Source organism: Cynocephalus volans, chromosome 8, assembly GCF_027409185.1.
Source record: "Cynocephalus volans isolate mCynVol1 chromosome 8, mCynVol1.pri, whole genome shotgun sequence".
NCBI classification, from domain to species: domain Eukaryota; kingdom Metazoa; phylum Chordata; class Mammalia; order Dermoptera; family Cynocephalidae; genus Cynocephalus; species Cynocephalus volans.
The window spans coordinates 88,091,996-88,111,601 of record NC_084467.1 but is presented as its reverse complement, the minus strand read 5'-3'; the positions used below and the strand labels follow the sequence as shown (position 1 = coordinate 88,111,601).

Genomic DNA, 19,606 nt, shown 5'->3' with positions numbered 1-19,606 from the left:
GCTTCTCTATTTCCAAACATAATATACAACATCAATATATATATTCACCATGATAATACAGTTCTTATTAATGCTCTCAGTCTCTTATAATATATGTTTTTTTAAAAGTTGGAAAGTAGAATATTTGCAAATAAATGGTCATTTGTACCAGATTACATTTAAAGACTTACAACTTAATTTGCTATTCCACCTAAGGGCAGAATAAACTCAAAATGAAGATAATCAAGATATTAGTATTTGTACAAACACACAGTTTGGTTTTGGAATACCACATAGGTAAAACTATTAAGTTTACTTACTTAAAACAAACTATAAATGCACAGCAAATCCATAAATACAAAAATCGGCCAGAACAAAGATTATGTTTCACTTCTATAATGTATAAGATTAATATTGTTTCCTCATTTGAAAGTCTGCAATATTTTCCCATTCTAACTGAAAACACACTTAAAACAATTTTACATTTAAGATTTAATTTCAGTCCTTTGTACGTTTTTTTCTCTTACAACCTAATACCCTTTTATCCTTTCAATTGTAATGAATCCTCTTGTTTCCACATTATTATTTGCTTCATAAAAATTTCCTTTAAGAATCTTACAGATGAATAATCAAGAAGAATCTGTGCTAGGTTCTTTCACAGATATAGCCTCATTCAATTTATTGTCAAAGACCTTATGTTTTTATGATATATTGTCAAAAACCAGTGAACAAATTACTGCCTGCATTCCTTTAAGGAGCCTGGTTACTAAGCTCCCTGATCCCATCTAGGGTGAGTAAGGATATCAGATTTATAGCAGAAGAGTCAGGATACTTAGATGCCCTACTTAAACCTTAACACCTAAGACCTGAAAAAATGCATTCTTCCTAATTACTAGGTAAACGACACTGCATCATTCTGATGGCTTTTCTTTGTTTTTGTTCATCTGTTTTTAAAAACAGCATTTATGCTTTATTTACTTTAAAAGGTAGGATATTCTTAATGAGGAAAATGTAGAAAATTTAAAATTCTATTAATAAGTAAAATTTTGAACCATCATCCCACCAGTCAAAGACATACTTATACTTTGGTATAGTTTCTGCCAATAATTTTTCTTTACTTATTTCAGTTTTTTGGAAATCCCTAAAGCCCCAGGACTTTAGTAGCACAGGAAGAATAAAGTACTTAGACCATTTCATATTCCCACCAAAAAGACTTCAACAAACTTTTGGACTTCTTAGTTATATAAAAAATAAATTCTTGTGGACACAAAGTTCAATGTTCTCCCAAGAAATAATATATTTTTCCTGAGGGAGAAAAATGGAATTTAAAAATATAGTAATATAACAAGAACACAAGAATATAACATACATCCATAATTCCACCACCCAGAGTTAATGAGCATCAATCTTGTCACATTTGCTTATCTTTCCTCCTTTTAAGGAATAAAACATTACAACTAATGTCAAAGTCCTCTTTAATCCACAACTTTAAATCCTATTCCTTTCCTTCTCCCCCAGAAGAATTTATTATCATGATTCAGAGTATATATTTCCAGTCTACTTTTTAAAAATTTTTATACATGTATATAGATATAAGCCCTAAATATTTTAATATACATACATGGCATCAAACTGTATGCATTATTTGGCATCTTTCTTGTTTTAGTAAGCATTGCATTGCCATCTGTGTTGATATATAGACCTAGTTCATTGCTATTAACAATTGTATAATGTTCATCAAATAAGTGGACCTTTTATTTACCCTTTCTCCTACTAATGAGCATTTAGAATCCTTTTCTTTTCCTTTTTATGATATTTTAAAATTTTTCAACAAGTAGCCCCTAAATGCTATATAAACCACAAGTATTTTTAAGCAATTTTTCAAGAATGTAATATTTTATATGATTTCTCAGGTCTCTTCCATCTAAAACACACACACACAAAAATTATCTTAATCTAATGTCAATTTTTTCATCTAAGTTTCATCTGAATTTTTAAATTGTGAACGTTACCTATATAGCAATGTATAACATACAGTAATTACTGTATATTACAATAACAATATATAATTGTAATATTTGTGCATGAGTGTATATACTACAATCACACTAATTTAATACAGCAATCACACTGCTAGTACTTCTAAAAATCCTTTACAACCTTATACACAAGGAATATTTCAGGGTTTGATTAGTCACCCTAATAGATCTTGTACTTGCTTCCTAATCACCACTTTTCCTTTGAATTGTTGGATGTCTGATATTTATAAAGTTGGGTTTTAATATTTTAAAATCTCTTTTCACCTCTTGGGGGGGAAATGTACAACAAAACTTCATTCATCTATACTTCATTCATTTGTATTTGATGAGTTCAGATGATGGCTTGGTTAGAATTTACTTTTGCATTTTATACAAAAAATACTAGTAAGCTTATTTCAAGTTCAAAGACATTCCCAATAATTTTTTAATATTTTTAAGAAAAAAAGGTTTTTCAAACATACTAGAAGCTATAATTTAAATACATTTGATATGCTAATCACACACCCCTCATTTTCATTAAGTAGCACCCCAAAAATCCTTGCTTTACAAAGCTTTGTCAGCCAATTCTCATATATTTTATATGCTTTAAATATTTTTAAAAATGTACCTTACATAATGTATATGCATCATTAATGCACACCACTACCACCAGAACCACCCCCAAATTAATCAGGATTACTGAGAAATTAGTTGTTTATACCATTATTTGCATTACAGATATGCACTAAGTTCTAAAATATTCAAAACACCATATACTAATAATTTCTAGTCATCTTTTCAAATATAGACTATAGTTCCTTGTAGGTAAATCTGAAAATGAGTATGGCTATGGACTTATTTTCAGTGGCTTACCAATATATAGTTACATAATCTTTAGTTCTGTGTATGAAGCATACCATTCTGAGACAATATCTGTATTTTGCTGATGTTTCCGGCCACTAAAAGTCCTAAAAAACTAAATGTTTAGTCAATGTTTTAAAACTGTAATATTTATATACTTTTTAAAAAACTACTAAGTATCTAAGATATTCTGCAGATCAATTTTCTTTCTATTGTAAAAACAAAAAGCTAAATTTCTGTTATGATTTTTAGAGTCAGCTATATTTACATTTTCTAAGCACTAGTTCTGAAATATATTTCCTTGTTACAATATAATAGTCTACTAGAGGTTAAGACATAATATAGTATGTGTGAAAACACAAGCTATAAAGTGCTATGCAAATATAAATCACATTATACACTAGTCAGAAACAACTATTGGTATAAAAAACAAACCTTTTATGGTTTTTCCAAATAAAAGAACAGAAAAAGTAAATACTGGGCTGGTCAGTTAGCTCAGCTGGTTAGAGCATAGCCTTGTAACACCAAGGTGAAGGGTTCAGTTCCCCATACTGGCCAGCTGCCCCCCAAAAAAAAGAAAAGGGAAAAAAATGGAAAAAGCAAATACTTACAGAAATGCTGAGTTCAGTTGCAGTTTTTTGTCCATTATCTTCCATGATGCCAAAGCTTTAAAACTATAATTTGTAGTTATGTGCTAAATAATGACAAGTAAAATTTATCACCACTGATGATTTCTGACACTGGCATTTATGTATCTTCTGACTACCTCAGAAGTAGATACAGTACTCAAAAAAAGAGCAACAATATGCTATCCTTCAAATCCAAAATAATCCTGTGTAAAATCCAAAAATCTTACTTTTTGTATTAGTAAAAGAAATATGAGTAGAAAGTAATTTACACTATCGATATAATCAATTTCGTTTTTATGATAGAAACAATAAACTCCACTAAATTATTTCACTCTTAAATGACTAAGAAAAGCAAACTCTTGCTCAATAACACTTGCTAACCAACTCTTTACCAACTACAGGTTCCTATTACATTCTAAGTTAAACAACTTTTCATTGTTTCTTCTTTCCTTTCTTCCTGAAGCTGTCAGGTGTCTGTTTACATAAGATAATATCACCTGTAAGTTACAGAACAGTCAATTTTTAACTTGCTCTTTCACAGACTGCAGAATTTTCATTCCTACATTCAAGTAAAAATCAATAGTATTCAGATATTTCTTCAACTATACAAATATAAAATTATTTACATTCTAACTTTTAGACAAAAATTGTTCAGTATTGTTGTACTCTTGGTGATTCAGAAAACAAAATTACCTAATAAGTATAACTCTAAGATCCCCTTCCAAAGTATGATGCCATGCAAAAATGTACTCCTTCTCTCTCCCATTTCTCTACCCCCTTGCTATTCTGCTCTACCACTTTCTACTATGGTCATTTCCCACCACTTACAGCTAAAGGCAAGCGTTAAAGATATTCTACAAAAACAGAGACTAGTGTAAAAGCCAGGTAAGTTTCATAGGCACTAATCGTTAGTAAAGGTTCAAGACTAAGGAGACTAGGGGCAGATGTAAAAAATACAGGTATCAAATACAATTCTCAATCAGCCATCAAATATTTAAGACACTCTTACTTAATGATGAGCACTAGGGACACAATAATGAACAAGACAGTCTGTTTCTTCATGGAAGTTACTCTCTAGAATGGAAGACATATATTATTCATATAACCAAGAAATAGTATAAGTGTATAAAATGCTAAAACAGGAGAATGTAGAGTTTAATAGGAAAATATTATGGGGAAATTATAGTTACCTGCACTATACTATGCCAACTTAGTTAAGTTCAAACCACATTTCCCCAAAACCCCTTCTCTGCATGGGTGCTGGGTTAGAATTGGCTAAACAAAATCTATACAAGATTTAGAAAGCAGAAGTGAAGCAAGAGCCATTACTCTCTGACGATTGTCAGGGTTAAATGTGATGAGATAAAAACAGGGCTGCTGGCCTGTTCCAGTTTATCCTCATTCTTCCCTGCTCTAGATCCACTCTTCTTTCCAATTGCTGACTCTACTGAGCAACAGTAGGCCCAGCCTTCCACCAGATTCTTGACTATGAACACAGAAAGACAGCAACACAGAGTTAACAGCTTTCCATAAACTTTTCCCCCAGCTCCACTGCATGGTCCTCCTCTGACAGGACATGGCTGGCTTCCTAGATTCCTTTGAAAGCTCTGACTTTTTGACTCACACCAGTGTTTCAGAAAGGTTGCTTGGTGACTTTTCAGTAATCCTCCAACATCCTCTTCTTTGATCTTTACTTCCCATGTTTCTCCTACAACTGGGAAAGGTCTTATTCCTGTTATAAATCCCTTATTCCATAATAGTGAAGGATTCTGTTTCCCTGATTGGATCCTACCTGACACAATTATTGGTACTATGTGGTTCCAGGGTAACAGAGACAAAAAGACAGCAATCTGGAATCATTTTTCTAATCTGACTAGATTGAAAACCATTAACGACCCTATTACCATCTGTAAAGGAGACACTGGTAGTTCATCATGCAGAGGTAAAAGTTACTTAAATTTTTACCTGTAGACACCTACAAGTGTCTCAAGGTAAGGCTTCGGGTGATCAAGTAGTTGCTGATACATTTTATTGGAAATAGCAATATATGGGTTTTCACTGATGGGCTCTAAATCAGCTAGAAAACTTGGAGAAAGAAAATAATGAAATTGAGGCCCTTCACAGCCCAAGGTCCAGGCAAGAAATCAGAAAGCTTCTATGACGGCCCTAAAACAAAACCTCATCCCATTCAGCAGCAGAGTTGACATTTCTTGAAAATAAATCTGAAGTCTGATCCTGTGGTAGGCTCAAATAAAAAGCAAATTGAGTCAACAACTTTACAGGATGATCTCAGGATACTATAGTCCATATATTTTTACAATCTCTGTGTAAAAATCTCTGAGGTAGGCTGAATAGCGGCCCCCAGGATATCAGGTCCTAATCCTTGGAATCTGTAAATGTTACCTTATTTGAAAAAGAGAATTTTGCAGATAAAAATAAGGATCTTGAGATGGGAAGATTATCCTGGATTATCTGGGTGGACCCTAAATGCAGTCACAAGTGTCCTTATAAGAAACAGAAGAGAATACCTGGGGATCTAATTCAATGTATACAATGTTAATTTGTCAATTATACCTTCAGTAAAGCTGGGAAAAAGTTTAAAGGAGAATTCAGATACATACACAGGAGAAGGCGGCAATATGGAGATGTGAAGATGCTCGCCTTGAAGACTGCAGTGATGCAGGCACAAACCAAGGTATGTTGACAGCCACCAGAAGCTGAAAGTGGAAAGGAATAGATACTCCCCTAGAGTAACCAGAGAGGAGGAGGTCCTGCTGACACTCTGATGTGAAATACTTTCATGCTATTAATAGGTATAGTTTAAAATATTAAGGCTAAAACATACAGTGCTTTGATGACACTGTTTTTGTTTTTTGGCTTTTAAACCCCAAAATAAATAGCCACTGAAGATATTGAAAAGTTTTTATTATTATTATCATAATTTATAACTATTTAAAACCCTATCCTTGTTTTTCCTAAAACAATGTTTGTGATTTAATCAGCTTACAAGATTTTAAAAACATCAGGTGAACCATGTTTATTTATTTAGTAAATATTTATGGACAATATGGCATAATATGCTTTCCCCCTTTCAAAAAAATGCTAAATTCGAAGTGCAATCTTTTAAGCACCATCGTCTGCCCATTTCTTTATATTTTTTTGACATACAGTTTTGAAACATAGTATTTGCTTAGTTTATTCTTAAGGTTAGCTAAATCTTTGAAGTAAAACAATGTAAAGATCATGATTTAATTAGTAACCTGCGAAAGCGATTTTTTTGAGAAGTATAAATATAAAATAAAAAGGAATCCTATTTAAAATTATATGTAATTACCTCTTAAACCTTTTCTCTCCTCAAACAATTTTAAAAAATAATGTTCTGTAATAAAAGGATGTATAACATTTATATTCTCTTTTATGGAGACTAGGCTTTAGTTATTTTTTAATCTCATTTGACTTAACATAACTCTCATTTCCAATTGGACAGAATGAGAATATTTTGGCCCATTCATTTCCTGTTTAAGGACATAAAGTTTCACTCTCTTAAAAAAGTATATATGATTTTAACTTGCTAATTTAGAAATGCCTGATAATTTATTTTTCAGTATAATACATAAACACACACAGAATATATATTATATATTTTCATGTACATTAAAAATCCAAAAAATTTTTTGAAAAAATTAAATGATCTCTATTCTATGTCTACTCAGGCAGAAAGCATTTACTATATTTCAAAGGAAGACTGGTTAAAATTAAGTTTAAGTACTCAAAAGAATTAATTAGTTATTAGGAAAACTGGGTTATACTGGAGTGCATAGAACAATTCCTTGCACATAGTAGGTGCTCAATAAATATTTTTAAAAATAAATGCCAGACTCAGGAACAAAACAAAGCTACCAAATGAATAAGAAATTACTGTAATAATCTCCTCTGATGGAAAACCCAACACACATCCACTTCATTCATAAACTAAATGGTTAACAATAACATTTCCACAGGGAAGGTAAAAACTTGACCAATATTACAAAGTAATTTTTCTACTACTGCTTATTTGAGAAAACATCAATTTCTTTGCTATTTTAAAAGACATAAAAGGCAAAAGAACATACAGATTGTCACTATTTTCATTAGTATCTTTGTTTTTATAACTTGAAATATTAATAGCATGTAATCAGATATAAAGTTTATAAGCTAGAAAAAAAATTCCCAATTTTAAGTTTTCTGTCCATACTAAACTATTCAAAGTTGACTCCTTTAAACATAATTTATGGCCACTTTCTGAGAGACTACATGTGTTAAAACATGCCATCTGGAATGTATCTATCGATATGCAGAAAATCAAACATAACATAATCATTCTAAAAGACAGTGTTGCTCCCCAAGCACTAACATTAATAACAACGTTCCAACATCTTCCAATGATTTTTCAAATGTTTAGGTTTAAAGTGTACAAGGGCAATCGAGCTTAATGTTTAGTTAGCTATTTCATTCAGCCTGAGTTTAAGCCTGAAAGGTGAGGGGCCTTACAATGTTTTTCTGCATAGCATTTATAAACAATAAGAATTTTAGAAAAATGTGAAAATAATTTAACTAAAACTTAATAGAACACATAGAATAAGCTGATTTTTATGGATTTATGGTCTGACAAACTGTCAAGGATTTTAAAACTTTTTAAAATCCTAGCTGTTGATTGATTGTGCTTGGGTAATTATTGGAAGATTACCATCCTCCCATAAGGTCATGATTCCAGTGTTAGAATTCAAATACTATGTATGTGCTTTTGCTTTTTTTAACTACCACCCTTTCTAAACATGAAACTGCAACCACTCTCAAGTAAACCTACATACAGTCTTAGAAGTTTACATATGCTGTTCTTAAACTATATAGAATATGAATGTACTACATTAATTATGCTTGTTCAATATTTACTATTCAAGTCTCATGTCACTTTGCCTCCTAACCGATGGGGACAGGCTTCAGACTGTCAACTCTAATCTATTCTCTGGATGAAACAGATATTAACAAAATGTAGATCTGATCACATTCCTTCCATTTGTAAAGTTTTTGACTCCTTACCAAATAGAGGATAAAGTTCAAACTCATTCACAGAAAACAGCCTCTCATCTGGTTTCAATCTAAATTTCCTGCCATAAATTACTACCTGTCTCAAACACATTCTTTCATGCATTCTCTGAATATCCCTTTTTAAAAAAATTTCTTTCTCCTTCTCTACCTGTAGAACTTCTATATATCTTACAGGACTCAAAATACAAGTGTCCTCTCAGTGAAGTTTCCTAAGTCTTCCAAGCAACTGAATCCTTCCCTCTACTATACCTCATGCCATTTTGCACATATCTTTTATAATAGCACTCATAAGTTTTTTCAAACTAATTTGTTGACATATATACATTTCCTTATTTTATCCATCATTGTATTTCCTGTATTTCCTTACCAGTGCCTGTCACATATTGGCATTTACTCTGTTCTGGATTTAAAAAAGGATAAATTGGCTTTACAGCACATATGAACTTAGAAAAAAATCTTCTTATCCAAACTTTAGAGAAAAAAACAGGCAGAGTACGTATAAAGTCATATGCGGACGCTTTTTCTTTGGAATAAATTTGTTTCTTAACATTTTATCTAGGTGACCTAAAAGTTTCAGCTTCATCTTAAACTCTAATTTCTGTTATCCTACCTGATGTAGCATACCTGTTCAATCAAAATGCTTATCTCTAAATATACAGAAACTTATCTTAAACTGATTATTTGGTTTCACTTGAGAAGATATCTTCAAAATATGGATAATAAGCTAGTCTGAGTTCTGGGCAGGCAATCAAGTAACATCCTAGCTTCTAAAGTCATTCTCATATTAAATTTACATAACAAAACATCAAAAAAACAGTGATTAAAAATATATAACCACAACACTACACTCCATTAATGGGACAATTAAATTGAATGTATTTAGCATGCACTTACTTTTGTGAGGACTGAAATCTAATGTTAAGCTACCAATTCTATTGATCTAAACTTTAATAATAAATTCATACCTATGAATGACATTAACTGCCAGTTTGATGATATTCAAGCTATTTCAATTACCCAGATAGGTCTATAATTTATTCTTAAATTTCTGACAATTTCACACACACAAAAAAAATTCCACAGTTGATTAACATCAAATAGAAGCTTCCCTCTCTAAAATTTTCAGGAAAGGGAAAGAAGATCAAGTTATACTTCACAGACGCTGAATGATGAGTAGGCTTTCAACTGAGAGACTATTTCTATTGATTCTATGATTTATCCAGTCATTGATTCGACATACTGAGTTCCTACTAAGTAAAAGACACGTGTTAGAGAATACAAATTATATTCCTTTCAAATATAATTGTGGCAGCCTAAGGAGTGTATGTAGTACCTAGGGCAAATCATTTGACCTATTTATCTTTAATATTCTTATCTATAAAATGGAGTTGATAATAACTGTCCTTCCTCTAAGATTTATTACCAGGATCAAATGAGGTACTAAAACTTGGAACAGAAAAGCACTTTCAAATATGAGATTATTTTTAAAAATCTGAAATAAGGTTACCCTACAACACAAGAGTTATCCTTGTCTCCAGGAGTTTGATGGTTTCATTATATGGTTTAATGTAACAAATATTTACTAAGAGTTTATCATGATACTGTGCTCAAGTGCTAAAGTGTTAAAAAAATTTAAAAGGTACAATTACTTCCCTTAGGAAAAAAGCTTACATTCTAGCAATAAAATCTCAAATATCCATGATACAATGTAAATTTAACAAGTATTGTAAGATTTATAAAGCCTAATCAGTACACAAGAGAAAAAGAATGTTTTGGACTCACGGTAGATTTCAGAAAGTTTCCTAAGAGGTGGCATTTAAGGCATTACAGAATAAGTAGGATTTCTACAAAGACAGTAAGGAAGGCATTCCTTGTAGAATCAACACTTGGATGGAAAGTTAGGATCAGTTACAAGTCAGGAAACAAACTGAGTTTACCAGTGAAAGTGAATAAGAGCACCAAGTGAGGAACTGTACCAAATTTCATCTTTAATTACCAGAGTCGAATGTTGATTCTAAAAACAAAAAGACTTAACTCTGGTTTCATTTTCAAATACTGCATTTACTAGGACATAATAAAAGATTTGGTCTTCTGCTTTAAGGTAATGAAATGGAAGTAGTTTACTAAAGTAAGGGCCAATGCTACATTTAATATTATTCTTTATATCTAGCTTTCCTGAACTAAGAGGTGCTTTGGTTGGTTTAGATGTTATTTAAAAATCTTTCTTTCCTCAACACTAAGAACCCTCCCCCAACTCCTCCTCCCCGACCCCCTCTCCCTTTCTCCCTCTCTTCCTGTTCTCATGGGAATCTCACACGGTCTCAGACCGCCCTTGCCGTCGTACTCTCCTTACCATGGGCAGTTTTTCCGTTTTTTGAAGTCCCTAGCGCAAAGTCCTTGTGGATCCGTGGGTACCACGGAGCTACACACAGAACGAACTCAAGGAATGTCCACCGAAGGAATGACTGGGCGCCAGCCTGGCCCACCGGTCACTTCGCTCTGCACTCCCCAGGCTCTGAGACACACACTGCCTTTTTCATTCGCTTGACACACCCCTCTCCTCAGGCCCTTTTTCCTCCTCCACCCAGCACACTCCACACTTCGCCAGTCGGAGTTACAACGTGTCACTCCGTCTCCTCCCACCCCTACTTAGCAAGCACTGTAATTCAGGTCCTCGACACTGCCCCTTCACCCAGACGGAGTTCACATCTGCCGCCCGCACATCTCCTGCTCCTCAGAGAGTTGCCCGGGCCGCCCCGCAGCTGCTGGCCTCCCAGAGCCCGCCCGATCCCAAGAGCGCTCAGGACTCACCTTCCGCACAGCTCGGCCGGCTGCGCGCACTGGGGGCCGCGGCTCAGCTCCGCCGGGCGCCCCGGGCTGACGACCCCGACGGGTCAGCCGGGACCGCTGACCCGCAGCGCCGCCCGTTCCCTCCGTAGTAGCTGCCGCCAGCTCAGTGCGGCGCAGGTGTTTCCGGGTTCCCGCGGTCCGGTCCCGCAAATGCTCCGGCTTCCGCCGCGTCCCGGGCAAACGACGTTCCCGGTTTGGCTCCGGCGGCCCCAGCTCGGCACTTGTCAGCTCCGTCCCTAAGGCGACGCTCCTGGGCTACTCCGCTGGCTGCCCCAGGTGCCGGCTTCACCGTCGCGTTACCGCTGGGGCTCTGCCTCCTGCTAGACACCTCTTGAGGGGACGAGACAGATGGGGGTGACCCTCGCCGTGGGACTCTGCGGAGCTGTCCGGTTGCACAGTGTACCACGGTGTCCATCTGCGAAAGGAAGGGCAAAGTCCTTTGGGGCAAAGAACCCTGAGAGGAGTGGGGAGGCGGATCCTGTAAGCAAACGAATCCGCTCCTAGAAATGACTCTCACTGACCCGAAAACAAACCAGATTAGCTCTGGCGCAGACCGACTAGTATTCTGGAAGAAGGCTTGTTTAGCTGGAAATGACCACTTTTCCCACTCTGACTGATACCCTGAGGCTGAGGGGAGCCCAAAGCGGTGCCGCCAATGGGCCTCGTGCCATTAACCAGGAGAGGAAAAAAAGAAGAATCTGGGGCCAGAGTATCTCAGAGTTATGAGTGACCCTTCCTGGCTACATGGACCCCTTACACAACATTATCATTTAAAAGACCTTCCAATATCTTTGTTGGAAACTCTCCAGTCACTACAGGATGAAACTAACATTCTAGGTCCAGTTTCATCATCATAACACATCTTAACACAATCCTGCTGTAAATTAAGCCTGTCTCCTTATATTGCAAATGTTTAAAACTAAGTCCAAGAAAGACATACTTAGAAAAACGAGAGAGAACAGAAAAATAAAATTAAATAACTGTCTTAGAGTAGAATAACTGGCTTTAAAACTTTCTGTAATAGAAGAAAATTTGTGGATGGTGGACTATATAAGTATCTTAATACTTGTCCGATTTTTTCAAAACTAAAATGTGCATGATACATGATAATAACAGCTAGGAACTATTAGAAGATCTGTCAAAAGACAATCACAACAAATCTAGGTATAGATCTAATTGGCTTTTTTTTTTTTTTTTTTTTTTTTTTTTGCTACTCTGGAATTGGGCAACACTTTATTCCACAAAAATAGAATAAGTGTCCCAATGAATTGAGCAGAGGAGGTTGGTTTTAATAGAGAAGATCTGAAGAAAGCAGAAGCAAAGAACAAAAAACCAGTCGGTCATTTCAACCTTACTTTTCTTGTAAGGCATTAACAGAGAAATAGAACAATAGAGAAATAACTGATTGGTTAACATCAGGTTTCTTCAGGTTACTTTTCTTAGTAAGGATTAAAGTAGAGGGAAATTTATTATCATACCTACTAAAACTGGCCTGTTTATGAAATTTGGCTATTATTTCTCCTGATTTCTAGGAAGGCCAGACAACAACTCAGTTTCTGTAAACTGTGGGACCTCAGAATGAGTGAGTCCATTCTAGTTTTTAGTCTGGTTTGTTAGGACTTAGTGCAGGAGCTCAGTATGAAGAAAGCCCAGACAACAACTCAGTTTCTGTAAACTGTGGGACCTCAGAATGAGTGAGTCCATTCTAGTTTTTAGTCTGGTTTGTTAGGACTTAGTGCAGGAGCTCAGTATGAAGCAATGGCCTCCTATAATTTTTATTTAACAGATCCTTTTATGTGTGTGTGTGTGTGTGTATATACACACATACTTATATTCGTTCAAAAAATAGTAGGTACTTAGTAAATATGTGTGGTTGTAAGGGGAAAGAAAGCCAAAATATTTTTAAAATACACCAGCAAGAAAAATACACCTTATGCTCAGTTGGTTAGAACTCAGTGTTATAATACCAGGTCAAGGGTTCGAACACCCCACTCAAAAAAGAGCTGCCAAAAAAACAAAAACAAAAAAACACCGTATGACATAAATATGAGGAGACTTCAAATAGTTCATGGGAAATGAAATTAAAAAATAAAAATTAAAAATATAAACTTTATTTGTCAACATGAGCTCCATCAAATTCAAAACACTTTTGAAAGTGATGATACCAGCCACCAGTTAGTCTATCCCTGAAGAATTGAGGGTCCTGGGAATTTAACCATGTCAATGCGGTCTTTTTCACATAATTAACTGAAGAAAATGGGAGCCCTTTAAAGATTTTTTAAGATTAGGAAACAAAAATAAGTCAGAAGGAGCCAAATCAGGATTGTAAGGTGGATGCCTAATGATTCCCATGGAAACTCTTGCAAAATTGCCCTTGTTTGATGAGAGGAATGAGAGGAGCATTGTCATGGTGGAGAGGGACTCTCTGGTGAAGGTTTTGCAGGTGTTTTTCTGCTAGAGCTTTTGCATTCTCCAGACATTTTCATAATAAGCATATGTTATCATTCTTTGGCCCTTTAGAAAGTAAACAAGCAAAATGTCTTGAGCATCTCAAAAAACTATAGCCATAAACTTTGCTGCTTTGCTTTGACTGGGTCACTTCCACCCCTTAGTAACCATTGCTTTGATTGTGCCTTGTCTTCAGAATCATACTGGTAAGGCCATGTTTCATCTCCTGTTACAATTTTTCCAAGAAATGCTTCAGGGTCTTGGTCCCACTTGTTTAAAATTTCCATTGAAAGCGCTGCTCTTGTCTGCAACCAATCTGGGAGTAATGGTTTTGGCACTCATCTAATGGAAAGTCAACTGTAATTTTTCAGTGAGAATTGAGCAACCTGAAGCAATTGAGATATCTCTGGTGCTGGCTATTTTTTCTGCTATTAATCATTAGTCCTTTTCAATTAGGGCATGAACAAAATTAATTTTTCCTTGCAAATTGATGTGGACGGTCAGCCATTGTGGGCTTCATATTCAACATTGTCTCTTTTCTTCTTGGAACTAGTTAGTTATCCATTTGTAAACTGCTGACTTCTTTGGGGCATTGTCCCCATAAACTTTTCATAAAGCATCAATGATTTCACCATTCTTCCACCCAAGCTTCACCATCAATTTGATGTTTGTTCTTGCTTCAATTTTAGTGGAATTTATGTTGGTCTGACAGAGGCTCTTTTCAAACTGATGCCTTATCCGTCATAGTGCCTCAAACTGGAATCCTGTTTAGACATGTTGTAAGAAGTTAGTACAAATTTATTTTGATGCAAAATAATTGTGAAACTCATGCAGTTTGTTTATAATATGCATTTTCCCATGAACATTTTGAAGACACCTCGTACATTCTTTAGAGAAAAGAAAGACTTTTCAATCTGTTCAGAGATATTTAAAATGATAAAAATGAGAAGTAGAAGTTAGAAGTACTTATATTATGAAACAGTAACATGCACTTTGTCACCAGGGACAGGCATGAAACTGAAAATGACCAAATACCTACAGACAAAAGCAAAAATGAAAATAGAGGGCAAAATATATGAGACCCACAACTGATGATGTGAAGTAAAGATATGAGCCCCAAAACTGATGACCAAAAGAAAGCAATACTTTCATTAGCCTTTTGTTTTATTTTTATTATTTATTTATTTATTTATTTTTTCTTAATTTTATTTTGTCGGTATACAATGTGGTTGATTATTGTGGCCCATTACCGAAACCCTCCTCCCTCCTCCCTCTCCCCCCCCACTCAACAATGTCCTTTCTGTTTGCTTGTCGTATCAACTTCAAGGGATTGTAGTTGTTATGACTTCTCCCTCCCCCACAGTTTTTTTGTGTGTGTGTGTGAATTTTTTAATTTATTTATAGCTCCCACCAATAAGTGAGAACATGTGGTATTTCTCTTTCTGTGCCTGACTTGTTTCACTTAATATAATTCTCTCAAGGTCCATCCATGTTGTTGCAAATGGCAGTATTTCATTCATTTTTATAGCTGAGTAGTATTCCATTGTGTAGATGTACCACATTTTCCGTATCCACTCATCCGATGATGGACATTTGGGCTGGCTCCAACTCTTGGCTATTGTAAAGAGTGCTGCGATGAACATTGGGGAACAGGTATACCTTCGACTTGATGATTTCCATTCCTCTGGGTATATTCCCAACAGTGGGATAGCTGGGTCATGTGGCAGATCTATCTGCAATTGTTTGAGGAACCTCCATACCATTTTCCATAGAGGCTCCACCATTTTGCAGTCCCACCAACAATGTATGAGAGTTCTTTTTCTCCGCAACCTCACCAGCATATATCGTTCAGATTCTTTTGGATTTTAGCCATCCTAACAGGGGTGAGATGATATCTCAGTGTAATTTTGATTTGCATTTCGCAGATGCTGAGTGATGTTGAGCATTTTTTCATATGTCTGTTGGCCATTTGTATATCTTCCTTAGAGAAATGACTACTTAGCTCTTTTGCCCATTTTTTAATTGGGTTGCTTGTTTTCTTCTTGTAAAGTTGTTTGAGTTCCTTGTATATTCTGGATATTAATCCTTTATCAGATGTATATTTTGCAAATTTTTTCTCCCACTCTGTTGGTTGTCTTTTAACTCTGTTAATTGTTTCTTCTGCTGTGCAGAAGCTCTTTAGTTTGATATAATCCCATTTGTTTATTTTTCCTTTGGTAGCCCATGCTTTTGGGGTCATATTCATGAAGTCTGTGTCCAGTCCTATTTCCTGAAGTGTCTCTCCTATGTTTTCTTTAAGAAGTTTTATTGTTTCAGGGTGTATATTCAATTCTTTAATCTACTTTGAGTTGAGTTTAGTGTATGGTGAAAGGTATGGGTCTAGTTTCATTCTCCTGCATATTGATATCCAGTTCTCCCAGCACCATTTGCTAAAGAGGCAGTCTCTTCCCCAGCGTATAGGCTTGGTGCCTTTGTCAAAGATCAGATGGCTGTAGGTGTGTGGGTTGATTTCTGGATTCTCTATTCTATTCCATTCATCAGTGTGTCTGTTTTTATGCCAGTACCATACTGTTTTGGTTATTATAGCTTTGTAGTATAGTTAAAGTCAGGTAGTGTTATGCCTCCAGCTTTATTTTTTTTTTGCTCAGCGTTGCTTTGGCTATGCATGGTCTTTTGTTATTCCATATAAATGTCTGGATAGTTCTTTCCATTTCTGAGAAAAATGTCATTGGAATTTCGATGGGGATTGCATTGAATTTGTATATCACTTTGGGTAGTATGGACATTTTCACTATGTTGATTCTTCCAATCCAAGAGCATGGGATATCTTTCCATCTTCTTGTATCCTCTCTAATTTCTCTCAGCAGTGGTTTGTGGTTCTCATTATAGAGATTTTTCACGTCCTTGGTTAACTCAATTCCTAAGTATTTTATTTTTTTGGTGGCTATTGTAAATGGGCAGGCTTTCTTGATTTCTCTTTCTGCATGTTCACTATAGGAGAATAGAAATGGTACTGATTTTTGTGTACTGTGCTGAAATCATTTATCACCTCCAAGAGTTTCTTTGTAGAGGCTTTAGGCTGTTCGATATATAGAATCATGTCATCTGCAAACAGGGACAGTTTGACTTCATCTGTTCCAATCTGGATGCCCTTTATTTCCTTCTCTTCTTTGATTGCTCTGGCTAGTACTTCCAACACTATGTTGAATAGGAGTGGTGAGGGTGGGCATACTTGTCTAGTTCCTGTTCTTAAAAGAAAGGCTTTCAGCTTTTCCCCACTCAGGATGATATTGGCAGTAGGTTTATCATATATGGCTTTAATTATGTTGAGATACTTTCCATCTATACCTAACTTATAGAGGGTCTTTGTCATGAATGAGTGTTGAATTTTATCAAATGCTTTTTCAGCATCTATAGAGATGATCATATGGTCCTTGTGTTTGAGTTTATTAATATGGTGTATCACATTTATTGATTTGCGTATGTTGAACCAACCTTGCATCCCTGGGATGAATCCCACTTGATCGTGGTGAATGATTTTACGTATGTGTTGTTGTATTCTGCTTGCTAGTATTTTATTGAGGATTTTTGCATCTATATTCATCAAGGATATCGGCCTGTAGTTTTCTTTTTTGGTTATATCTTGACCTGGTTTTGGTATCAGGATGATGTTTTTTTCATAGAATGAGTTTGAGAGATATGCGTCCGTTTCAATGTTTTGGAATAGTTTGTAAAGAATCGGTGTCAATTCCTCTTTTAATGTTTGGTAAAATTGTGCTGTGAATCCATCTGATCCTCGGCTTTTCTTTTTTGGGAGCTTTCTGATAACAGCTTCAATCTCCTTTAGTGTTATTGGTCTGTTCAGATTTTCTACATCTTCATGGCTCAGTTTTGGGAGCTTCTGTGTGTCCAGAAATTTATCCATTTCCTCCAGATTTTCAAACTTGTTGGCGCATAGATGTTTATAGTAGTCTCGAATGATTCCTTGTATTTCAGATGAATCAGTTGTAATGTCGCCTTTTTCATTTCTAATTTTTGTTATTTGAGTCTTCTCTCTTCTTTTTTTTGTTAGCCATGCTAATGGTTTGTCAATTTTATTTATCTTTTCATAAAACCAACTTTTTGATTCGTTGATCTTTTGTATTGTTTTTTGGGTTTCAATTTCAATAAGTTCTGCTCTGATCTTAATGATTTCTTTCCGTCTGCTAACTTTAGGTTTGGATTGTTGTTGTTTTTCTATATCTTTAAGATGAAGTGTTAGGTTGTTCACCTGCCATCTTTCCATTCTTCTGAGGTGAGCATTTAATGCCATAAATTTCCACCTTAGTACTGCTTTTGCAGTATCCCACAGGTTTTGGTATGATGTATCATTATTTTCATTAGTTTCAATAAATTTTTTGATTTCCTGCTTGATTTCTTCTTGGACCCATAAGTCATTAAGTAGAATGCTGTTTAATTTCCATGTGTTCATACAGTTTCCAGAATTTCGTTTGTTATTGATTTCTAGTTTTAATCCATTATGGTCTGAGAAAATACATGGAATAATTCTAATTTTTTTGAATTTGTTGTGACTTGATTTGTGACCTAATTTGTGATCTATCCTGGAGAATGATCCATGTGCTGATGAGAAGAAAGAATATTCTGAGGCTGTTGGATGGAATGTTCTGCAGATATCTGCCATGTCCAATTGATCTAGAGTATTGTTTATATCTTGTTTTTCTCTGCTGATTCTTTGCCTAGATGATCTGTCCAATATTGACAGTGGGTTGTTCAGGTCCCCTGCTATTATGGTATTAGCGTCTATTTCCTTCTTTAGGTCTAATAGAGTTTGTTTTATAAATCTGGCTGCTCCAACATTGGCTGTGTACATATTTATGATTTTATGTCTTCTTGATGGATTAGTACTTTTATCATTAAGTAGTGTCCCTCATTGTCTCTTTTTATGGTTTTTAGTTTAAAGTCTATTTTATCAGATATAAGAATAGCTACTCCAGCTCATTTCTCTTTTCTGTTTGCATGGTAAATCTTTTTCCATCCTTTCACTGTTATTCTATGTGAGTCTTTATGGGTGAGGTGGGTCTCTTGAAGGCAGCATATAGTTGGGTCCTCCTTTTTGATCCAGTCAGCCAGTCTGTGTCTTTTGATCTGGGAATTTAAGCCTTTTACATTAAGAGCTGTTATTGAAAAGTGTTGATTTATTCCTAGCATTTTTTTGATTGTTGTTTGGTTGTTTTAGGTGTCTTTTATTCCTTGCTTTCTGATTTACTGTTTGTTTTCTGTGTTTGTTGGTTCCTTAGGTTGTAGATAGCCTTTTTGTTTGTTCGTTTTCTCTTCATGAATGCCATTTTTATTATACTATTGGGTTTAGATTTTTCTTGGGTTTTTATGGCAGTGGTAGTTATTTTTCAGGAACCAAACCCAGTACTCCCTTGAGAATTTCTTGTAAGGGTGGTCATGTGGTGGTGAACTCCTGCAGTTTTTGTTTGTCTGAGAAATATACTATTTGCCCTTAATTTCAGAAGGATAGCCTTACAGGGTAGAGTATTCTTAGCTGACAGTCTCTGTCTTTTAGTATTTTGAATATATCATCCCATTCCTTTCTAGCTTTTTGGGTTTGTGATGAAAAGTCTGAAGTTAGCCTGATTGGGACTCCCTTATAGGTGATTTGACGCTTCTCTCTTGCAGCTTTTAAGATTCTCTCTTTGTCTTTGAGTTTTGCCAATTTGACTATAA

At 35.2% G+C, this 19,606-nt stretch overlaps 1 protein-coding gene across 1 annotated transcript in view; it reads right to left on the bottom strand.

Moving 5' to 3' along the window:
• Positions 1 to 11,633, bottom strand: part of SLC35A3 (solute carrier family 35 member A3) — a 36,720-nt gene extending 25,087 nt beyond the window's left edge. The window contains exon 1 of the mRNA XM_063104986.1: positions 11,387 to 11,633. The gene's annotated coding sequence lies outside the window, so the exon portion shown is untranslated. The remainder of the gene's footprint in view (positions 1 to 11,386) is intronic.
• Between the last annotated feature and the right edge of the window lie 7,973 nt (positions 11,634 to 19,606).